Here is a 21,281-nt window from a genome sequence, read left to right as displayed (position 1 = left end):
ATCTGTAAGGGATTTTGTGTAAGCACGTAGTGGCAAGCCGCAGGCGTAGATAATCTCTCTTCAGAGGAAACGGCTACTCTGACAAAGACATTAATGGCGCACTGCACCCTAAAGCTTGTAGTGAAAACAACCAACTAAACGGAAGGTTTTCCTCTCATTTGAAGAAACAGTCACAGATCGCATCAGCAGAGTCTTCAGAGGAAACAATGTTCCCACAGTTTTTAAACCAGCAAAAAGGTGCGCGAATGTTTGAACAGTGTCCTCAGTGGTATTCGAGTCCACAACCTCCAGCATAACAGCCAAATAACCACTACGCTACGTTGCCGTTTAGAAAACAGTGCTATTTCCAAGACTACCGAATCACAACAGATTCTGAAGTTCTTTTCCCTCGATTTCTCGTGACGATGGCTCACCAGCACGAACGGCTGTAGGGTCTTTACCTGTGGCCCTAACCTACAGATAGTTTCAAAAAGTTGATTCGATCCCTAGGTTTATGCTTCTCAGTAAAGACTTTTCCCCTTTAATTGCAGTAAACGAACTACTGGATTACTCAGCTTTATTAATGTGCTGCGCTACTTTGTCTTGGCTACCAGGGTGGCATGCTACGCTGCTGCTGCCGGGATTTCAATGTGCAAAAGGACTGCAGGCACATACCTGTAAATAAACAAACAATAAATTAAAACGTTATGAGTGTCCCTCGTATGTGGCGCTCACTATTCAACGTTTCGTGAAAGAATGTGATGAAGTTTCGCTTGCGTGACACTGCATACGACACGCCCACCTTTCGCGCCTGTACTGCGTGCGTGTGTGGTTTCCGCCGGAGCGAAAGCGTGCGAACGACTATTCGCAGGCAATTCGTCAGTGTTCACTGCCATTCAGCTGTGTCTGCGAACAGGTGTTTACACTACACGTAACAAAAGACAACATCAACTCTACGCCGGCCAGGGTGGCCGAGCGGTTGTAGGCGCTACAGTCTGGAACTGCGCGACCGCTACGGTCGCAGGTTCGAATCCTCCTTTGGGCATGGATGTGTGTGATGTCCTTAGGTTAGTTAGGTTTAAGTAGTTCTAAGTTCTAGGGGACTGATGACCTCAGCAGTTAAGTCCCATAGTGCTCAGAGTGATATAATTGGCACACAGGGTCCAACACTACTACGTTAGCGCAACGACACAAAACTCCGAGGATTATTTAGCATGGCGAGCGCACTGGTCTTGACAAAGTAAGCAAAATGACACAGGGAAGGAAGACTGTAGGTATCTGTATTTGTTCGTAGACGTCAAAATCGTGGAGGTAGTACTTTGTAACATTGAACTACGGCCCCAGGTAGTCCAAAACTTTGCACATACGACGGCTGACAGTTTTTGCTGGATTCTCTCAACAACCTCTGGAGACAATGTAAAAGCGGAGCACTAATTACCGGTGACCAACATAACCTGTAGAAGGCTAGTATTCACAGTTTGGCTATTACCAACATGAGACATTTACTTTAGTGGTTGTTTCAACTTTGAATACCTGCTACACCTCAATTTCTGATGTGTCTAATGACACGTGGGAAACACTTCTTGCGTATTATTAACGTATGTACACGGAAGATAATGTCAATAAAGTACGACTAACGAAATGTGAAATATAGTACATACGACCTGTCACATAGGCTAATTGACAAAATCTGTTATATAGTTCGTTAGAGGGCAGATAGCGCAATCCCGGGTAAACGATTTTCGTTTATAATCAGAAATCTCTGCCACAGCAGTGAAAGATCAGCAGTATAAATACGAATACCATGAATATAAGCAGCGAGACTCATCAGGCCTTTGGTGTATTTTTAATTTTAATAAGCACAGTAGATACACATTCGCATTTGTTTACTTCTGAGGAAATGTATTGTTTTTCTTCTTTAAAGAAAAAAAGAAATATAAAACTGCTGTTTATCCAGCTGATGCAAGCATCTGATGAATTTATTGTCCTTCTCACGTCCCCAGTTGCACTTCCGAGTGCGTCGACAATTTTCTACCTATCACATTTCTTTCCCTTTGCCATTTGTGCTGTGGATCTCCTGGCTCCCAGAACAAACTACGACATCTACATTCTTCTATCAACAACATTACAGTCTGTTCAGACAGCTCCAATGCTCACGCAACTCATGTCAACAACGACAAAAGTAGACGTGATAGCAGACGAAAGATTTGTGTACTTAGCAAGAGCAGGCATTGCCTGGAGGGAAGCGACTGTTAAGACTAAGCTTTTGATAACAGCCAGAAGACATGCTTAGTACTTTTTATTGACCGGTTTTGCTAGTCAAATAAACCAAAAAATTTTCTTGATGGCTCGTAAATTAGAGTTTTTGATAAATTCCCTGATATAAAGCAGAAAATACTATATTACTGCCGATATGTTGACAATAGTATAGTTCTATTTACGGGAACGAAGCAAGATTTAAGTGAAGTAAGAAACTAAATCAAGTGCACACAAAAATTAAGTCCAACGTTGAACATCGAACTGATAATAGCATCAATTTTCTCGATTTAGCAATTGGTGGATCGAACGGAAATCATGTTTTTAAAGTGTACAGGAAGCCTACAATGTGGTATAATTATCGAGAATAGATGAAATCATCCGATCCAGCAGAAGAAAGCGTATTTCTATCCAGTTTACACAGAATGTTAAAGTTACCACTCACAGACGAAGACAGAGCTACACAATTACAAACAAAAGAAAAGACAGCATTAAAAAATAGTTACCAAGAACGCGATATGATGAAATTGTGCGACATTATACAGAAAAATGTTAAACGAAAGAAAAATAATTATAGGCACGTCATCTGAAAATAAAAGATATATTACAGTCGCTCACAAAAGTCCTATAACAGACCGTATTGCGAGATGTATCCCAAGACAGAAAGTTAAAGTTGCATTTCGAACTAGCAATGCCCGTAGATACACACTAATACACAAAAAGAATGACACGAGAACAGAAACAGTAATACAGGAGTACATAAAATGAATTGCCAAAATTGTTACAACACGTACATTGCCCACACTGCGTTTAAAATGCGTGACAAGGAACATTTCAATTTAAATTCAAATCGTACAGCATTGCGTGACCATCTGAGAATTAAACATACGTTAGGTGAGATTCAAGATAGTATGAAAATTACCGCACCGCACACAAAGACCCTCTGTTAAATTTTTAGAAGAATTGAAAATTGTTGTAGAAAAGAAGAAACAATCCGTAAAATTTACCAAACGAACAAAATGAATTTATTTTATATGGGTTCTTCCAGTTATTTGATGAACTGCTGTAGATAAGCGACCAAAAGAAAACGCCTGCCATATTATCCTAACAGAAATATTTTTAAAACCGGTAATTTTGAATGCATATTTGTAAAGATATTTTTAAGTATGTATTTTTATAAAGCATTTTTAAAGTTATTGTAATCTTACTGACGTATTTTGAAAGATAAGCAGATATGTACAGATATAACATGTCCATACATACGCCCGTAAAAGGAGACGATGTAAATTATCTTTGGCTACAATATGCCATAGACGTTATAAGTACTGCTGTACAGTCAATGTAATCTTTGGTGCTGTCAGCGTTATCATTTACTACTGCACTTTGAACGTTAAGTTTGAGTATTATAGTACAGCCAGTTTAATCTTTAGCGCTGTCAGCCAACTTTAGACTGACTGCAAGTAATGTAGAGAGGATATAAAATGTAGACTGGCAATGGCAAGGAAAGCGTATCTGAAGAAGAGAAATTTGTTAACATCGAGTATAGATTTAAGTGTCAGGGAGTCGTTTCTGAAAGTATTTGTATGGAGTGTAGTCATGTATGGAAGTGAAACGTGGACGATAAATAGTTTAGACAAGAAGAGAATAGAAGCTTTAGATATGTGGTACTACAGAAGAATGCTGAGGATTAGATGGGTAGATCACATAACTAATGAGGAGCTATTGAAGAGAATTGCAGAGAAGAAAAATTTGTGGCACCACTTTACTAGAAGAAGGGATCGGTTGGTAGGGCATATTCTGAGGCATCAAGAGATCACAAATTTAGCATTGGAGGGCAGCGTGGAGGGTAAAAATCGTAGAGGGAGACCAAGAGATGAAGACACTAAGCAGATTCAGAAGGATGTAGGTTGCGGTAGGTACTGGGAGATGAAGAAGCTTGCAAAGGATAGAGTAGCAAGGAGAGCTGCATCAAACCAGTCTCAGGACTGAAGACCATAACAACAACGCAACGTCAATGTAAGTTTCCCGTGTCATCTCAATTTGTAGCTTTCACGGTGTATACTCTGATGATTCTCTTATTCATTTGGAGAGCGAAACCGGTAAATCAAAAGTACTAAGCGCAACTTGTGGCTGTTTTTAAAAAAATTTATTTCTGTACTGATGGTCCGCTCAAAGGCAGACAACCAGCAGAACACGGGCGAACGCTAGCGAAAGCGAACGCATCACGACTGAATGCAGTTCGCTCGCGCTCGCATAGCGTTTATATCAGACAGAATTCTCGTTCGCTTGAGCTCGACTGGCGTAAACCGGGCTTGTGAAGCGAATCTTTGGTCGAATAGTAACGACTGCTGCAGCAGCAGCAGCAACGGCGCGCTCGGAGAGAAACCCGACTTCAGAGCCGGTGACACCTTGCGGTCTGGTAGCGCGCGCATTATTACACGGCTGACAAAAAGCTGTTTGCCGAGGCGAGAGGAGCTGCATTCTGCGCATGCGCTGGCTGGAGCCGCCGCATCCTCAGGTTTGTGGGCCGCGCTAATCCCAGACCGGCGCAGCGCAGCGCAGGGCGCAACCCGAGAGAACCGGCGACTCGGGTTGCGCTCATTAAAATTCGCGACCCGCCGCCGGGGTGGGGAGCTGCCGCGCCGCGACGCCTGCGAATAAGCCCGCAGCCGTCTTGCGGTTCCACTCGTCATTATAAACGCGGCTCGCGAACGAATTTCGCTCTCCTCGCGGCTCGCACCTGAAATTAAATCCAGTGCTGAAACGGCCACCAACCCCGTGGCTTTGAATACCACGGTGCTTCACTTGGCGCGGCGGCGCTCTACACTGTCGTTGATCGAACATCAGCTGTGGGATTAACATCGACTCTTGGACTCAGCATTCTGTGGTGCCCACTGATTTGGTTACAATCCCACACAGATAGCTTAAACCTAAACGCGTGAGTCAGTGCTGTTTCTAGTTCACCGCCTGCATTACGTGTACAGCTACTACTACAATATCAGGGCTAGAAATGTTAATCATAACTTCGAATAAATAAAGTTGCGTATTTTTTAGAGTTCTGTACCGCACTGTCGCTTGCTACAAAAAGTGCGCGCTTACGGTCTATCCGATGACACATGCGGTTGTATAGAAAGTTTTCTAAGAGACAGGGAGCAGTATGTCGTCCTCAACGGGGTGACTTCAACAGAAACATGCGTACTTTCAGGTGTGCCCCAGGGCAGCGTAATAGGTCCTCTGCTTTTTACGATTTATATAAACGATCTGGTTGATGATATTGACAGCGGCCTTACACTGTTTGCCGATGATGCTGTAGTCTACAGGAAAGTAGTATCACACGAAAGTTGTGAACAAATCAATGAGGATTTGCAGAAAATAAATGCGTGGTGTAATGAATGGCAGTTATCTCTCAATATTAGTAAGTGTAACCTACTGCGTATAAATGGTTCAAATGACTCTGAGCACTATGCGACTTAACTTCTGAGGTCATCAGTCGCCTAGAACTAAGAACTACTTAAACCTAACTAACCAAAAGACATCACACACATCCATACCCGAGGCAGGATTCGAACCTGCGACCGTAGCGGTCACGCGGTTCCAGACTGAAGCGCCTAGAACCGCACGGACGCACCGGCCGGCTACTGCGTATAACAAGGCGAAAATTCCCATTAATGTACGAGTACACAATAAATGCCCAGTCTTTGGAAGCGGTAACGTCCGTCAAGTATCTGGGTGTGACTATACGAAATGGTCTCAAATGGAATGATTAGATTACACAAGTAACGGTTAAGGCGAACTCTAGATTGCGGTTTATTGGTAGAATCATGAAGCGATGCAGTCCTTCAACAAAGGAAATAGCTTACAATACGTGAGTTCGTCCAGTCTTGGAGTATTGTTCGTCTGTATGGGACCCTTACCAGTTGGGTCTGATTCAAGAAATTGAGAAGGACCAAAGAAGAGCGGCAAGATTCGTGACTGGTACATTTAGCCATCGCGAGAGCGTTACAAACCCCATAGAAAGTTTGACGTGGGACACACTTGCAGATAGACGGCGCGCGCTAAGCGGAAGGGGCTGCTCACTAAATTCCGAAATCCGATCTTCACCGAGGATGTAGAGCATATATTATTACCACCAACTTTCAAGTCGCGCAATGATCACCATTCAAAGATACGGGAAATAAGAGCTCGTACTGAGGCGTTCAGACAGTCATTTTTCCCTCGCGCGATCCGCGAGTGGAACAGAGGGGAGGAAATATGACTTTGGAGCGAATTGTGCCCTCCACCATACACCGCTTGGTGGCTAGCGGAGTATATATGTAGATGTAGATGGCAGAAAGGGAACCCTTACACGATCACTTTGTTTTCCGTCAGTCTGTCTGTCAGACTGTTAAAAACTCATTGAACAAAACGTATCAAGTTGAAATTTATGACACATACAGAGATCTACGGTGCTTTGGCCATGTAAAATCATGAAGCTTCTTGGTCACTGCAGTCAAAAAGATACGGCCATTTATGTTACGTATTTCGATACTCGCAAACTCATTTGTCAAAACCTATACGGTACTTCCCTTGGCCTAGAAGCATGAAATTTGGCGAGAACAAAGATTTCAAAGTACAAGTAAAGAATAAATACGAAAAATTGTTTATTTGTGTTCCTACCACACGAAAAAATTATTTTTGTCATTTGTTATCCGACTGTCTGTTAATCTGTCCATCTGTTAAGAATCGCTGGCCGGAGTGGCCGTACGGTTCTAGGCGCTACAATCTGGAACCGAACGACCGCTACGGCCGCAGGTTCGAATCCTGCCTCGGGCAGTTAGGTTTAATTCTAGGCGACTGATGACCTCAGAAGTTAAGTCGCATCGTTCTCAGAACCATTTGAACCATTTTTGTTAAGAATCTTTTCCTCAGGAACGTGTAGACGTATGAAGATAAAATTCATATTACACACTCAGGACTACGGTCAGTTGGTGGTCTCAAATAACTTAAGCGTCTGACTCAATGCAATCAGAAGACACGGCGACTTATGCCACGCAAATTGACACTCGCAAGCAGAGTCACTAAAATCCATAGGATACTTCCTGTCGATTTAGAATCAAGAATTGCGGTAAGAAGAGAGGTTTCACAGTACAAGTAAAGGAAAAAATCAGAAAATTGTTACTCTGTAACTGTGTTACAAAAATATATTTCTTTTGTTATTTGTTATGCAGCTTCAAATTTAAAACATTGACGAAAGTCTTGGAATTCCCGGTTCCGATATCAGGGGGTTATCAATGTCGATAACAGAAAGAGAGAGAGAGAGAGAGAGAGAGAGAGAGAAGTTCTGGATTCCCAGGATGGGTGAACTGTCTGTATACATAATTATGTACGGAAACCACAGAACGCGATTCCAACTGGCACCTGGCCAACAGATACATAAACCAGCCTCAAATATGGTATAAAAATATTTTTCTTATTTTTTCAGCACGTTGAACAACATGCTTCAGCGTATCTGCTACTGGGTAATTATTTGGTAACAAATTACAGCATCAGAAACACTTATTTTTTGACGACGGATGGGGTGGGGAGGGGGGGGGGGTGTGGACGGGGTGTCAAAAAATTGCAACACAATTTGATTCACTATTACCGGTTTCGCTGATCAAAGGCGAACATCACCCCATAATCATTTCCCTGGCGGAAAAATTTACCGACCGGTGCTTTGCAACCACTAACGTATTGTCACCAGGGCAATGATTACCTTTTTTTTCTTTTTTAAGAAGGTGGTACCACAGAGCTCGTAAATAATTGAAAAAGGTCGTCGTTAACCGCCATGAACTGGTGATAAAAATTCTTTAGTACGAAATAAATTTCGGTCAACAGAAACGTCATCAGCTATCACAAATTGATTACGACAGCTTACAAGCAATATAAAATCACAATGGCGTCAAGTAATATAAAACCTGTGTTCGTGACTGTTGACTACTACCACTACTACTACTACAACTACAACTGTTTGACTATATTTTGATCGGCAGCTCTTGTCAGTGATCATCGTGTTTGCCAATAATTTGACGATGCTTGCGTCTGATGAGTGAATCACGTTACGTGTGCGCCACTTGCAATTGTTTCAGTTCATTACTGGTTTTTAACGTACGAGGTATATTCAAAAATTCCGGAACATTCGTAATTTTGCGCCAGCAGTGTGTTGGGGCGAAATCCGGTTGACATCTCTGCACACGCTTGTGTTAAATGTGCAACTGCCGGAAGTTTGCTTATTGAGCAGAACGTTGCGTCGCTATGTTGCGAAGTCAGAGACGGCAAGTTAGCGGAGCAACGCTTCTGCAATAATTTTGTGTGAAACTGAAGGAAATCTCTACAGAGACGCACCAAATGAGGGTAGACTGGTTGATTCCAAGGAGGGGAGGGGGGGGGGGGGGAAGGGCCAAAAAGCAAGGTCATCGATCCCATCGGATTAGGGAAGGAAATCGATCGTGCCCTTCCAAAGTAGCCATCCCGGCATTTGCGTGAACCGATTTAGGGAAATCACGAAAACCTAAATCAGGATGGCCAGACGCGGCTTTGAACCGACGTCCTCCCGAATGCGAGTCCAGTGTGCTAACCACTGCGCCATCTCACTCGGACCAGCCGCTGTGGCCGAACGGTCATAGACGCTTCAGTCCGGAACCGCGGTGCTGCTACGGTCGCAGGTTCGAATCCTGCCTCGGGCATGGATGTGTGTGATGTCCTTAGGTTTACGTAGTTCTAAGTTTAGGGAACTGACGACCACAGATGTTAAGTCCCGTAGTGTTTAGAGCTATTTGAACCATTTTGAACCTCGCTCTGTTCCAAGTGAATGGTTCAAATGGCTCTGAGCACTATGGGACTTAACATCTCAGGTCATCAGTCCCCTAGAACTTAGAACTACTTAAACCTAACTAACCTGAGGACATCACACATATCCATGCCCCCGAGGCAGGATTCGAATCTGCGACCGTGGCGGTGGCGCGGTTCCAGACTGAAGCGCCTAGAACCGCTCGGCCACCAGAGGCCGGCCGGTTCTAAGTGATGCAGGAAGTCTACGGCGATTAATGTTTAAGCCGTACTCGGTGTTAGAAACGGTTCACACGGTTTAAAAATGACCGGCCGGAAGATAAAGATGATCCTCGATTAGGACGCCCTTCGACATCTACCAACAATGCTCAGGTCAGGAATGTCAACGAAATTGTGCGTCCCAATCGAAGACTGACTGTCCGAGAGATTGCACAAGAATATACCATTTCAGCTGAATCATGTCATGAAAACCTGACGCAGCATCTTAAAACGCATCAGTCCGCAGCTCGTGGTCGTGCGGTAGCGTTCTCGCTTCCCACGCCCGGGTTCCCGGGTTCGATTCCCGGCGGGGTCAGGGATTTTCTCTGCCTCGTGATGACTGGGTGTTGTGTGCTGTCCTTAGGTTAGTTAGGTTTAAGTAGTTCTAAGTTCTAGGGGACTGATGACCATAGATGTTAAGTCCCATAGTGCTCAGAGCCATTTGAACCATTTAAAACGCATCGTGTTGCCGCCAAGTTCGTCCCACGGCTCATGGGTCAAGACCACAAAGATCTTCGTCTCGCAATCTGTGAAGAGCTTTTGAACCGCGCAAAAGAGAACGAGGTGTTCTTTATGAGAATCCTATGCACCCGGGCGGACCTTTTTATTTCCAAAGATGAATATCCCGTTGAAAGGGCGAAGATTTGCAACGATATACGAGATAAAAGGAAATTCGAAGACGGCGCTTCGCGCGATCCAGAAAGAGGCGTAGCAAGACTGCTTCCGGAAGTGGGAACGACAGTGGGAGGAGAGTATTTCGAGAGAGACCATGGACAATAAGTAAAAGGTAAGTGTAGAAAAATTTTATGGACAAAGTTCCGGAATTTTTTGAACAGACCTTGTACATCGACGCACAGTGTGGGACACAGAATTGCAGAACTGAGCGTCATTCACCCTTGACGACCAGTACATGTCGATCAAAACCCTTTCTATCTTTCACAATTCGAATCGTCTACCTTCAGCTCAATTCAGCGACGTTATCAGAAGTAGCCATATCAGTTGTCATTAGCAGCGGGCAAATCTACTTCACGATTATGTTGATAATCTTGATCGTAAAATCAAGAGACCATGTAATCGCTACAAGGGTTCTACACCAAAGAAACTAGATCGGTTACTGCTGCTACAATGGCAGGTTATCAAGATGTGAGTGAGTTTGAACGTGGTGTTATAGTCGGTGCACGAGCGATGGGACACAGCATCTCCGAGGTAGCGATGAGTGGACCGCGAACAGCACGAATCCGGTAAAAAATCACATCTCCGACAATGCTGTGGCCGGAAAGATCCTGCAAGAACGGGACCAAGGACGACTGAAGAGAATCGTTCAACGTCACAGAAGTGCAACCATCCTCTAATTACTGCAGATTTCAATGCTGGATCATCATCAAATAACTGCTTACGAACCGTTCAATGAAAAATCATCGATATGAGCTTTCGAAAGCCGAAGGCCCACTCCTGTACCCTTGATGACTGCACTACACAAAGCTTTACGCCTCGCCTGGGCCCTTCAACTCCAAAATTGAACTGTTCAAAAATGGTTCAAATGGCTCTGAGCAGTATGGGACTTAATTTCTGTCAACAGTCCCCTAGAACTACTTAAATCTAACTAACCTAAGGACATCACACACATCGATGCCCGAGGCAGGATTCGAACCTGCGACCGTAGCGGTCGCGCGGTTCCGGACTGTAGCGCCTAGAACCGCTCGGCCACAACGGCCTCCAAATTGGACTGATGATGACTGGAAAATGTTGCCTGGTCGGACGAGTTCGTTTCTAAATGTATTGAGCGGATGAATGTGTACGGGAATGGAAACAACCTCATGAATCCATGAACCCTGCATATAAGCAGGCGACTGTTCAAGCTGGCGGAGGCTCTGTAATGGTGTGGTGCGTGTCCAGTTGGAGTGAAATTGGGACCCCTGATACGTGTAGATACGACTCCGATACGTGACACGTACGTAAGCATCCTGTCTGATCACCTTCATCCACTCATGTCCATTGTGCATTCCGACGGACTTGGGCAATTCTAGGAGGGCAATGCGACACTCCATACGTCCATAATTGCTACAGACTGGCTCCAGGAACACTCTTCTGAGTTTAAACACTTCCGCTGGCCACCAAACTCCTAGACATGAACATTATTGAGCATATCTGGGATGGCTTGCAACGGGCTGCTCAGAAGAGGTCTCCACCCCGTCGTACTCTTACGGATTTATGGACAGGCCTGCAGGATTCATGGTTCAATAGCCTCCAGCACTACTTCAGTCAAGTCCATGCTACGTCGTGTTACGGGACTTCTGCGCGCTTGCGGGCGCTCTACACAATGTGAGACAGGTGTACCAGTTCTTTGGCTCTTCAGCGTACATCAGCGCAAGTCTGTCGTCTCGTTACAAAATGTAATTTGCACGGAGACACGAAGTTTCGTTGCGGATACGGAGGGAACGGCGCACAGTAAAACGTCTCTCCTGAGGAAGCCTGGGAGAAGTATGTCGGTGGAAGTGGGTGATATCCGTGCGGCATGACAGACGCGTCATTGAGCCAGAGCTCAAGAGGTGGAGAGACTCACGTATCGCAGCTCACAATTGCCGAGCCGGCCACAATGAGCAGCGTTCGACGCAGCCTGCGCCCCTCTCATTCACAAGCGGATGCACTAACAGCACCGTCATCGCCTTTGCCGCAAGAAGAAAGAGAGAAAAAAAACGTAGTAAAGCTGAAAGAGTTGTACCCAGATCGTCGAGTCACGCTCGGCGCTAGCAACAAAAAGCTGCGATTCGCAGCCGCAGCGTTGCTGCTTAAACGGTGCGGCGCTGCACCTCGCCTCGTTTTACAATGAGCTCGCTACCTCGTTCTAGACTTCAGTTAGCACACTGAACATCGCGGACAGCCGCAAAACTCACAGTGAATCACAAAGCAGGCGAGCTTCTCTAAGCTCTCCTGCGAGGTACGGCCCCTTCACACGGAGCCGCAGTGAAGCGCTTCTCGGTGGCGCTTTTCGCTAGCGAAGTACTGTTATGAACATGGAGGTAAAAATAAGAGGAGTTGTCATGACGTCACAAACTTGAAGCCGACCCAAGTGAAGATCCGCCATGTTAGCTGCCCCAAAAAATTCGCTTCTGGTGGTTTGATTCCGTGTAGTCATGAAGTGTTTTGATAAAAAATGCCGGCTTGCGTCGCTTACGGGTGCACTGATCGTTCTGATTGTAGTCTAAAGATTCAACAAATCACATTTCATTCGTAAGTGGACTTATTTAATCTCTATTTTCTTATATATACTTGAAATTTTGATGCACTGGAAAGTTTTACAGTATGTTTCCAGAATGAGATTTTCACTCTGCAGCGGAGTGTGCGCTGATATGAAACTTCCTGGCGGATTAAAACTGTGTGCCCGACCGAGACTCGAACTCGGGACCTTTTCCATTCGCGGGCAAGTGCTCTACCATCTGAGCTACCGAAGCACGACTCACGCCCGGTACTCACAGCTTTACTTCTGCCAGTATCTCGTCTCCTACCTTCCAAACTTTACAGAAGCTCTCCTGCGAACTTAGGAGTGCTAGTTCTACAAGGTTCGCAAGAGAACTTCTGTAAAGTTTGGAAGGTAGGAGACCGAAGCTCAGATGGTAGAGCACTTGCCCGCGAAAGGGAAAGGTCCCGAGTTCGAGTCTCGGTCGGGCGCACAGTTTTAATCTGCCAGGAAGTTTTACAGTATGGTTTTAACTCTTTGATTTGACTTTAGATTTCCTATCAATCCAACGCGAATAGCTCCCTGGAGGTAAGCAATACACTTGGTTTTCATTGTTTGGTTATTCCCAAGTAACTGAAGAGTCCTGGCAACAAATATCCTGAAAATGGGGACTAATGTTTTAAACTGCAATAATTTAATATAAAAGTAACGTAACTACATGTAGTTAATTAAATCTTCAGTAAAATGTGTGGAACACCTGTTACAGTGGTTAAATTATAAGTACTTAAAGGGTTACATATTTGTTAAAGCAAAGTTCCCTATCTAAGGCCAGGCTATTTATATCATTACATTAATCACTGTGTGTTGTCGTGTTACCCTGTAAATTGCTGTTATTTGCCACACTGAATGTCACTTGGTAGGTACAATTTAAAAACAAAGCAGATGTGTAAACTACAATGGGCCTGACTATCTTAAATTCAGTTCTTTTCCTTCGTTATTTATCGATTCTTTCACTTTGTTGACATGATAGCTGGCTTGTTTATTTCATCCCTGCATACATCTATGGGACACCAAAGGAAATAAGGTAAGTTTCTTGCAAACAAGAACATTTAAAATTTGCATTTGACTTAAAAATGCACCGAATACAAATCGGTGCCTCTAAACTATCAATCATTGCTTTTGGAGTTCTGGCTTTATCAATTATCGACACAAACACTATGAAAGTAAACAGAAATGGATTACGAAAGCACGCTTTTCATAGCACATACTTCTCTTCTGTTATTCGAAGTGTATAAACAAAACGGAATTACAATACTGAGGCCAGAAGCGTCATATTTTCGTCTCGTATTACTGTATCGAATATGCATTTAAGACCAGAAAAACGTTTGCAGTTGCGTTGCTTATAGTGTGTTGTTCACTAAAACAGTGTAACATTTACTGTATAAAACAAATATCGCGTGCACACGACAGAAATAACGAACACGAAGCAGTTGTAAACACTCGTCTGCTAATGTTTTGGGGGATCCAAGATGGCGGCAGGCCCCGGCCACTGACTTCAAAACAACGTACATCGTAAGCCTGTAGCGCCATCTCCCCTTATTCTACTTCCATGGTTATGAACGAGCGCCTTCACGCCCGTAGCGCTATCGCGCTTTCGCGACGAGTGACTAAAATTTTGAAGCGCCACGGCGTGTCGAGGGCGTTCGGCTGAAATCGGAAATCGGTCACGTGACGTCCCTCGCTCGCTGCCACTGAGACGCCATATTGGATTCATCGTTTTTTGGTTCTCTCCATATTATCAGCTGCGTATTATAACAGTGCACCGTTTCAAGGCAATGGCACAATAATGATCTGTCACAAACACGTCACACGGGGTACAATTTGTCCTATTTTCATTTATATTTGGAGCCACGAATGTTGACGGTCGAGTTTAGACTTCTGCGCACCTACGTCACTTCCGCTCCGGCAACCAATGAGCGTTCAGTATGTTCTGCGCGCTCTGCTGTGAATGCCGTAGTTATGATCGTAGCGAGTTGCTTGGTGAAATTCGATTCCATCTATTGTGATTTGTCATTGGTGATTGTGGTGGTAAGTGATAAATTCTGCATAAGCTAGCGAGAGATATAATTTGCAGCATATACGCTTTCTTCAGGGAGAAAGCAAGCGCATGAGCGTACCACAACTGTCGCTTGGAATCATCAACAATGCATTCGCCGTCCATGCCTCGACATGAGCGAACCGCCATCCTTTGTGGATCGATCTATAATAACACACCGGTTGTTGAAGTCCTTAGGAGGTTTTAAGATGAACAGTAATAATGCTCAGAATTGTATGCAATCACTGTGGTCATGTGGTTGGACAGGTGCAGTTAAAGAGACGTTCATGTCCTGGTACATGCTGATACTTTATTTTTACATCTTCGCGTTTGTAACACATTCTGGGAGTTTCTTATAGATGTAACAGACATAGGCTATGTTGTGTAACATTCTATGTTACTTGCATATAAGAGAGTGTGCTCTCTGAGTAATGAGTTTCTTAGATTTCATTACTTCAGTCTGATTAAAAAAAGAATGAAACTGCTGCAGCTGAAAAAATCGGCAATGACATTTATATTCTTTCTTGCCACAACTGTTTGACCGTTTTTTTTTCCCCCGAATATGTCACGACTTCTGAGTGTGCGGTTAGGTACAAATCTAAAGAGTACAACTTAAAATTGCTACGAGTGAAATGTGTGAAGCCAACCTAAATGTCTGTCAAATAGTATCACTACATACATTGTGTTGGGTTTCCTGCGGTTTATTAGTCTTTTCCGTCGCAAGATAAAGCAAAACATTTGTAATTTACATACCACTGTGATTCCGATTCCATCAGCAGAGCATATCAGCGTAGTTTCAGGAATTTACCTGAAAAAGAATACGAAACGAAATTATTTATTTAACTGTGCATCGAACGGGAAATACACTGTTTTACAAGGTTTTGAAATGAGAACACAGTTGAAAAACAAAATAATAATAACAATACTTCTGATAAACCCTGCTGGTTAACAACCACCTCAATACTGCACCACCCGCTAGGAACTTCAGCCGAACACACGCACGTCGCACCTGCATGTTTTCTAATGTCATCCATCCACCTTACGTAAGGCGTCTTCTCGTTTCGCTTCCCTTCTTCTTGTTTTTTTTCTTTTCTGTTGGCACCTGGCAGAGGACTTCCCCTGTCCATCTGCCACACACTAGATACCCCGACACCTCTAAATTTCACTACAAACATTATTACATTATCCGCTCCAATTTGCCTACTGTCTCTCGCTTAATACAGATTCCACGGATTAGATCTGTCAACAGGATGGAGCAACCCCACACTGGGGTAAGGAGGTTTTTAAATCAGCCTCTTCCAAACCGCAGCATGGATCTTAATAGACGTGTGTTCTGCTCTTGGACACCTAGATCTGCGGACCTGACACCCATGGATTTCTTTTTATAGGGTTGACGTTCGCTTCACAAACGGACTTCCGCTCAAGGGCGAGTTTTATAGGACACCTATAAAGTACGCAGGACTTTATTTTACATTCTTATCGACGTATCGCTCTGCGTAAGATCAGGTGTGGGTAACGGCCGGATCCGACTTACGATTGGTTCCAATTCGGTCTGCGGAAGAAATTAGTGGGATAAAAAGCGGGGCGATTGTATACTCCGCCCAGGACGGATTTGCAGATAAATCCGCCCACCCTCGGCTAACGCTGATTTGCAACTAACGGTGTAGACCAGTGAAAGTTCTCCTTTCAGTGCGTAGGTAATGCCATTTCCCCCGTCACTGGATTTGAACAACAAAGAGAAACATGAAACTTCCTGGCAGATTAAAACTGTGTGCCGGACCGAGACTCGGACTCGAACTGGAAGAGCACTTGCCCGCAATAGGCAAAGGTCCTGAGTTCGAGTCTCGGTCCGGCACACAGTTTTAATCTGCCAGGAAGTTTCAAATCAGCGCACACTCCGCTGCAGAGTGAAAATCTCATTCTGGAAACATCCCCCAGGCTGTGGCTAAGCCATGTCTCCGCATATCATTTCTTTCAGGAGTGCTCGTTCTGCAAGGTTCGCAGGCGAGCTTCTGTAAAGTTTCGAAGGTAGGAGACGAGGTACTGGCAGAAGTAGAGGTGTGAGGACGGGGCGTGAGTCGTGCTTGGGTAGCTCAGTTGGTAGAGCACTTGCCCGCGGAAGGCAAAGGTCCCGAGTTCGAGTCTCGGTCCGGCACACAGTTTTAATCTGCCAGACAGTTTCATATCAGCGCACACTCCACTGCAGAGTGAAAATCTCATTCTGGAAAGAGAAACATGTTTCCAGTCTAAGTGCGAAGTTACGGCCTATTTACTCATGGGCGTGCGGAGAGTGAGAGGAACGACGCACTACCTCCAAGGGGTGCGGGGCTAATTATGGTAGGAATGTCACTCGAAAGTTATGGGACGTCACACGATCAATGTTGTTTTCAATATGGATGAGAGTGAGTACTGTGTATTTCAGTATTAGAAATATTGACGAACGCTATTGACAGCGATCAAAACAGTCTCACAAGCGGAGGTCACGACGTTGGGATCGCAGATTTACTTCAAACTGTATATACCTTCAGTAGGGCAGTAAAACAACATCATGTGAGAGTAGTAAGGTGCAGTACTCTGGCAGTTCTGAGAAAATCACGAGAGAAATTTTACGCGTCTATTACGTGGCTGATTTATTTGAGCGTAGGTAGTAGCTGTTAGAGTTCGCGGTGGTCAAGTGGTTGGCGTTAGAGTTTCGTAAGAGGAACGTATACGAGGCGACGGTTCGACTCCCGCTGTGAATAACTTTTAATGTATTTTTTTTCATCAATGGCCATGTTATTTAATTTACATGATATTTGAGAAGTAATACAACAAAAGAACACGTGTATTTGGACGAAGTTTTAATGAATGTCATGTTATTTGACTATTTACCATTTTTAATTAAATTTAATTATAAGAACAAACAAATTTATAACTATCGGCAAATAAACGAAGAAGCGCATGGAGTTTTCCTGAAAATGTATGCCTTTGGTGATTTGCGAAATCGATTATACACGGAATCTGGTAAGGTACCCGGAACTACTTTCCACCTCGACGCTTCGAGCTGCAAACACAGATTCAGGCTCCATTTGGCAGCTAACCTGGGTAGCGGTGAGACGTTGCTAATGCAGCAAGAACGAATACAGCAGGTGCAATTTTTTTGAATCTTAAGAATTTACACTTGTATTACAGAAATGAAGGTGACTCCCTTTCCTTCGACTACTGCAGATAACGAATGCCATGACGATTCGAACGGTCGCCTCGTGCACGACCTTCTGGTAGAGCGAGAGCGCTTGCCAACTGACCACAGTGACTGCTTACGGCCGGGACTTACGCACAGTTACATCAGCTACATTACAGACGCGTAAAACTTCTCTTGCGACTTTCTCGAAATTGCCAGAGTTGTGCACCTTCGTACTTGCACATTACATTTTTTTTTAATGGCCTAGTAAAGGTATACAAAGTCTGAAGTAAATCCGTGATCCCAGCGCCGTGGCCTCCTCTTGCCAGTACTACTAGTACCTACTAAGCATGTGAGGGTGAGCATTATCTGTCTGACAATTCGCCAGTTTCCCTGTTTGCCTTCTGTATAATACAGCCGACATATGCTACTGTTGAACTTTAACAATCCAAGTCTGTGAGCAGTCCTCAGAAGTATCTTTGCACAAATACACTACTGGCCAGTACATTGCTACACGACGAAGATGACGTACTACAGACGCGAAATTTAACCGACAGGAAGATTCTGTGATATGCAAATGGTTCAAATGGCTCTGAGCACTATGGGACTTAACTACTGAGGTCATCAGTCCCCTAGAACTTAGAACTGCTTAAACCTAACTAACCTAAGGACATCACACATATCCATGCCCGAGGCAGGATTCGAACCTGCGACCGTAGCGGTCACATGGTTCCAAACTGACGCGCTTAGAACCGCACGGCCACACCGGCCGGCGATGTGATATGCAAATGATTAGTTTTTCAGAGAATTCACACAAGGTTGGCGCCGGTGGCGACACCTACAGCGTGCTGACATGAGGAAAGTTTCCAACCGATTTCTCATACACATACCGGCGTTTCCTGGTGAAAAGGTGTTGTGATGCCTCGTGTAAGAAGGAGAAATCCGTACCATCACGACTTTGATAAAGGTCGGATTGTACCCTACCGCGATTGCTGTTTATCGTATCGCGACATTGCTGCTCGCTTTGGTCGAGATCCAATGACTGTTAGCAGAATATGGAATCGGTGGGTTCAGGAGGCTAATACGGAACGCCGTGCTGGATCCCAACGGCCTCGTATCACTAGCAGTCGAGATGACAGGCGTCTTATCCGCATGGCTGTAACTGATCGTACAGCCACGTCTCGATCCCTGAGCCAACAAATGGGGACGTTTGCAAGACAACAATTGTTGTGCATTGGCAACACAGCCAACCCACTATGACAGGAAGCCGAAAGGCACGCGTTTAAGCTCACGCAGGCTGGCATGAGGTCTGGAACAGTTAAAGGAATTGAGACTAGTAAAAAAAGTACGTAGCTGCTGGAATACTTAACTTTAAACCATAACTGGTGAACATCGCTCTTGACGGTACATGTTTCACAGCATCAATAGTAACTGGTAATGGAGCCTTGCTAGGTCGTAGCAAATGACGTAGCTGAAGGCTATGCTAACTATCGTCTCGGCAAATGAGAGCGTATTTTGTCAGTGAACCATCGCTAGCAAAGTCGGCTGTACAACTGGGGCGAGTGCTAGGGAGTCTCTCTAGACCTCCGTGTGGCGGCGCTCGGTCTGCAATCACTGATAGTGGCGACACGCGGGTCCGACGTATACTAACGGACCGCGGCCGATTTAAAGGCTACCACCTAGCAAGTGTGGTGTCTGGCGGTGACACCACAACAATCATCTGCACGAACGGTTCGACGACGTTTGCAGCAGCATGGACTATCAGCTCGGAGACCGTGGTTGCGGTTACCCTTGACGCTGCATCACAGACAGGAGCGGCTGCGATGGCGTACTCAACGACGAACCTGGGTGCACGAATGACAAAACGTCATTTTTTCGGATGAATCCGGGTTCTGTTTACAGCATCATGATGGTCGCATCCGTGTTTGGCGACATCGCGGAGAACGCACATTGGAAGCGTGTATTCGTCATCGCCATACTGGCGTATCACCCGGCGTGATGGTATGGGGTGCCACTGGTTACATGTCTCGGTCACCTCTTGTTCGCACTGACGGCACTTTGAACAGTGGACGTTACATTTCAGATGTGTTACGACCCGTGGCTCTACCCTTCATTCAATCCCTGCGAAACCCTACATTTCAGAAGGATAATGCACGACCGCATGTTGTAAGTCCTGTACGGGCCTTTCTGGATACAGAAAATGTTCGACTGATGCCCTGGCCAGCACATTCTCCAGATCTCTCACCAACTGTAAACGTCTGGTCAAAGGTGGCCGAGCAACTGGCTCGTCGCAATACGCCAGTCACTACTCTTGATGAATTGTGGTATCGTGTTGAAGCTGCATGGGCAGCTGTACCTGTACACGCCATCCAAGCTCTGTTTGACTCAATGCCCAGGCCTATCAAGGCCGTTACTACGGCCACAGTTGGTTGTTCTGGGTACTGATTTCTCAAGATCTACGCACCGAAATTGCGTGAAAATGTAATCACATGTCAGTTCTAGTATAATACATTTGTCCAATGAATACCCGTTTATCATCTGCATTTCTTCTTGGTGTAGCAGTTTTAATGGCCCAGTTGTGTATTTAAACTGTGCCATTCATATTGGCGCGTTACCCCATAAACATCAACTTTGCGAACGTTACAGTTTTGACTTTATGCGCTAGGAGCGCTGCTGTCGCGCCACGTGACGAAGCGGCCCGCGAGCTTCAATAAGTGTGTGACTCAGGCTCGGGGTCACTAAAGATTGCCCGTGCCTGCACTAGCGAGTTGCAGCCACTTTAAGCGCTGCGTTCACTTTGCACTGAACTGGCAGTGGGGCGGGCGGGGCGCGCTCTGCTGCACAGAAACCGGCGCGGCGGCAGCACTGACTCACTTCCGGAGCGCGCGCTGCGGAATGCAAACACAGCGGCGCCGCGCCGCGCCGCGCCTTCCTGCGAGCCGTCTATCTGTCTGCTGTCTATCTACTACCTCCTGCACAGTGGCCACCCAGGACAGGGCAGCGTTGCTGCGCTAGCTGCGACAGCAGGGCGAAGGGTCCAATAACAAAATATGCACACTCACTCCCCTGTCTAGAGACTGAAATCAAGGTGGGTAACCGGCCGGGGTGGCCGTGCGGTTCTAGGCGCTACAGCCTGGAACCGCGAGACCGCTGCGGCCGCAGGTTCGAATCCTGCCTCGGGCATGGATGTGTGTGGTGTCCTTAGGTTAGTTAGGTTTAAGTAGTTCTAAGTTCTAGGGGACTGATGACCTGAGATGTTAAGTCCCACAGTGGTGAGAGCCATTTGAATTAAGGGGGGGGGGGGGGGGGGGGGTAGGCGTATGTGAGGGTAAAGCCATGCGCGGGTTAAAAACCCACACAGATATTTAGAACTGACCGCCATCGGTTCGGGAGTTCAACACCAGGTGTCAGCTTTGTTTTACTGTAAGTTTACGAGGTTGCAGCTTAGCGTATCCATAAAAGTTCGTCACGGCAGGTCGCTACAGAGGTGACAAAAGGAGGTAAGTCTGTTTCCTACTACTCACGGGTAACTTTTCTAATGTTTTACT

At 45.3% G+C, this 21,281-nt stretch overlaps 1 long non-coding RNA gene and 1 other non-coding gene across 2 annotated transcripts in view; one reads left to right on the top strand and one right to left on the bottom strand.

Annotated features, from left to right (window-relative positions):
• Window positions 1-21,281, bottom strand: part of LOC126177127 (uncharacterized) — a 561,360-nt gene that overhangs the window by 271,681 nt on the left and 268,398 nt on the right. The gene's annotated exons all lie outside the window — the stretch shown is intronic.
• Window positions 16,655-16,729, top strand: Trnap-cgg (transfer RNA proline (anticodon CGG)). Its single transcript has one exon. It is a non-coding gene; the product is annotated as a tRNA-Pro (tRNA).

The sequence above is a fragment of the Schistocerca cancellata genome, chromosome 3 (assembly GCF_023864275.1).
Source record: "Schistocerca cancellata isolate TAMUIC-IGC-003103 chromosome 3, iqSchCanc2.1, whole genome shotgun sequence".
Taxonomy (NCBI): Eukaryota; Metazoa; Arthropoda; class Insecta; order Orthoptera; family Acrididae; genus Schistocerca; species Schistocerca cancellata.
The sequence above is the reverse complement of the archived record's forward strand: the minus strand, read 5'-3'. Positions and strand labels throughout refer to the sequence as shown.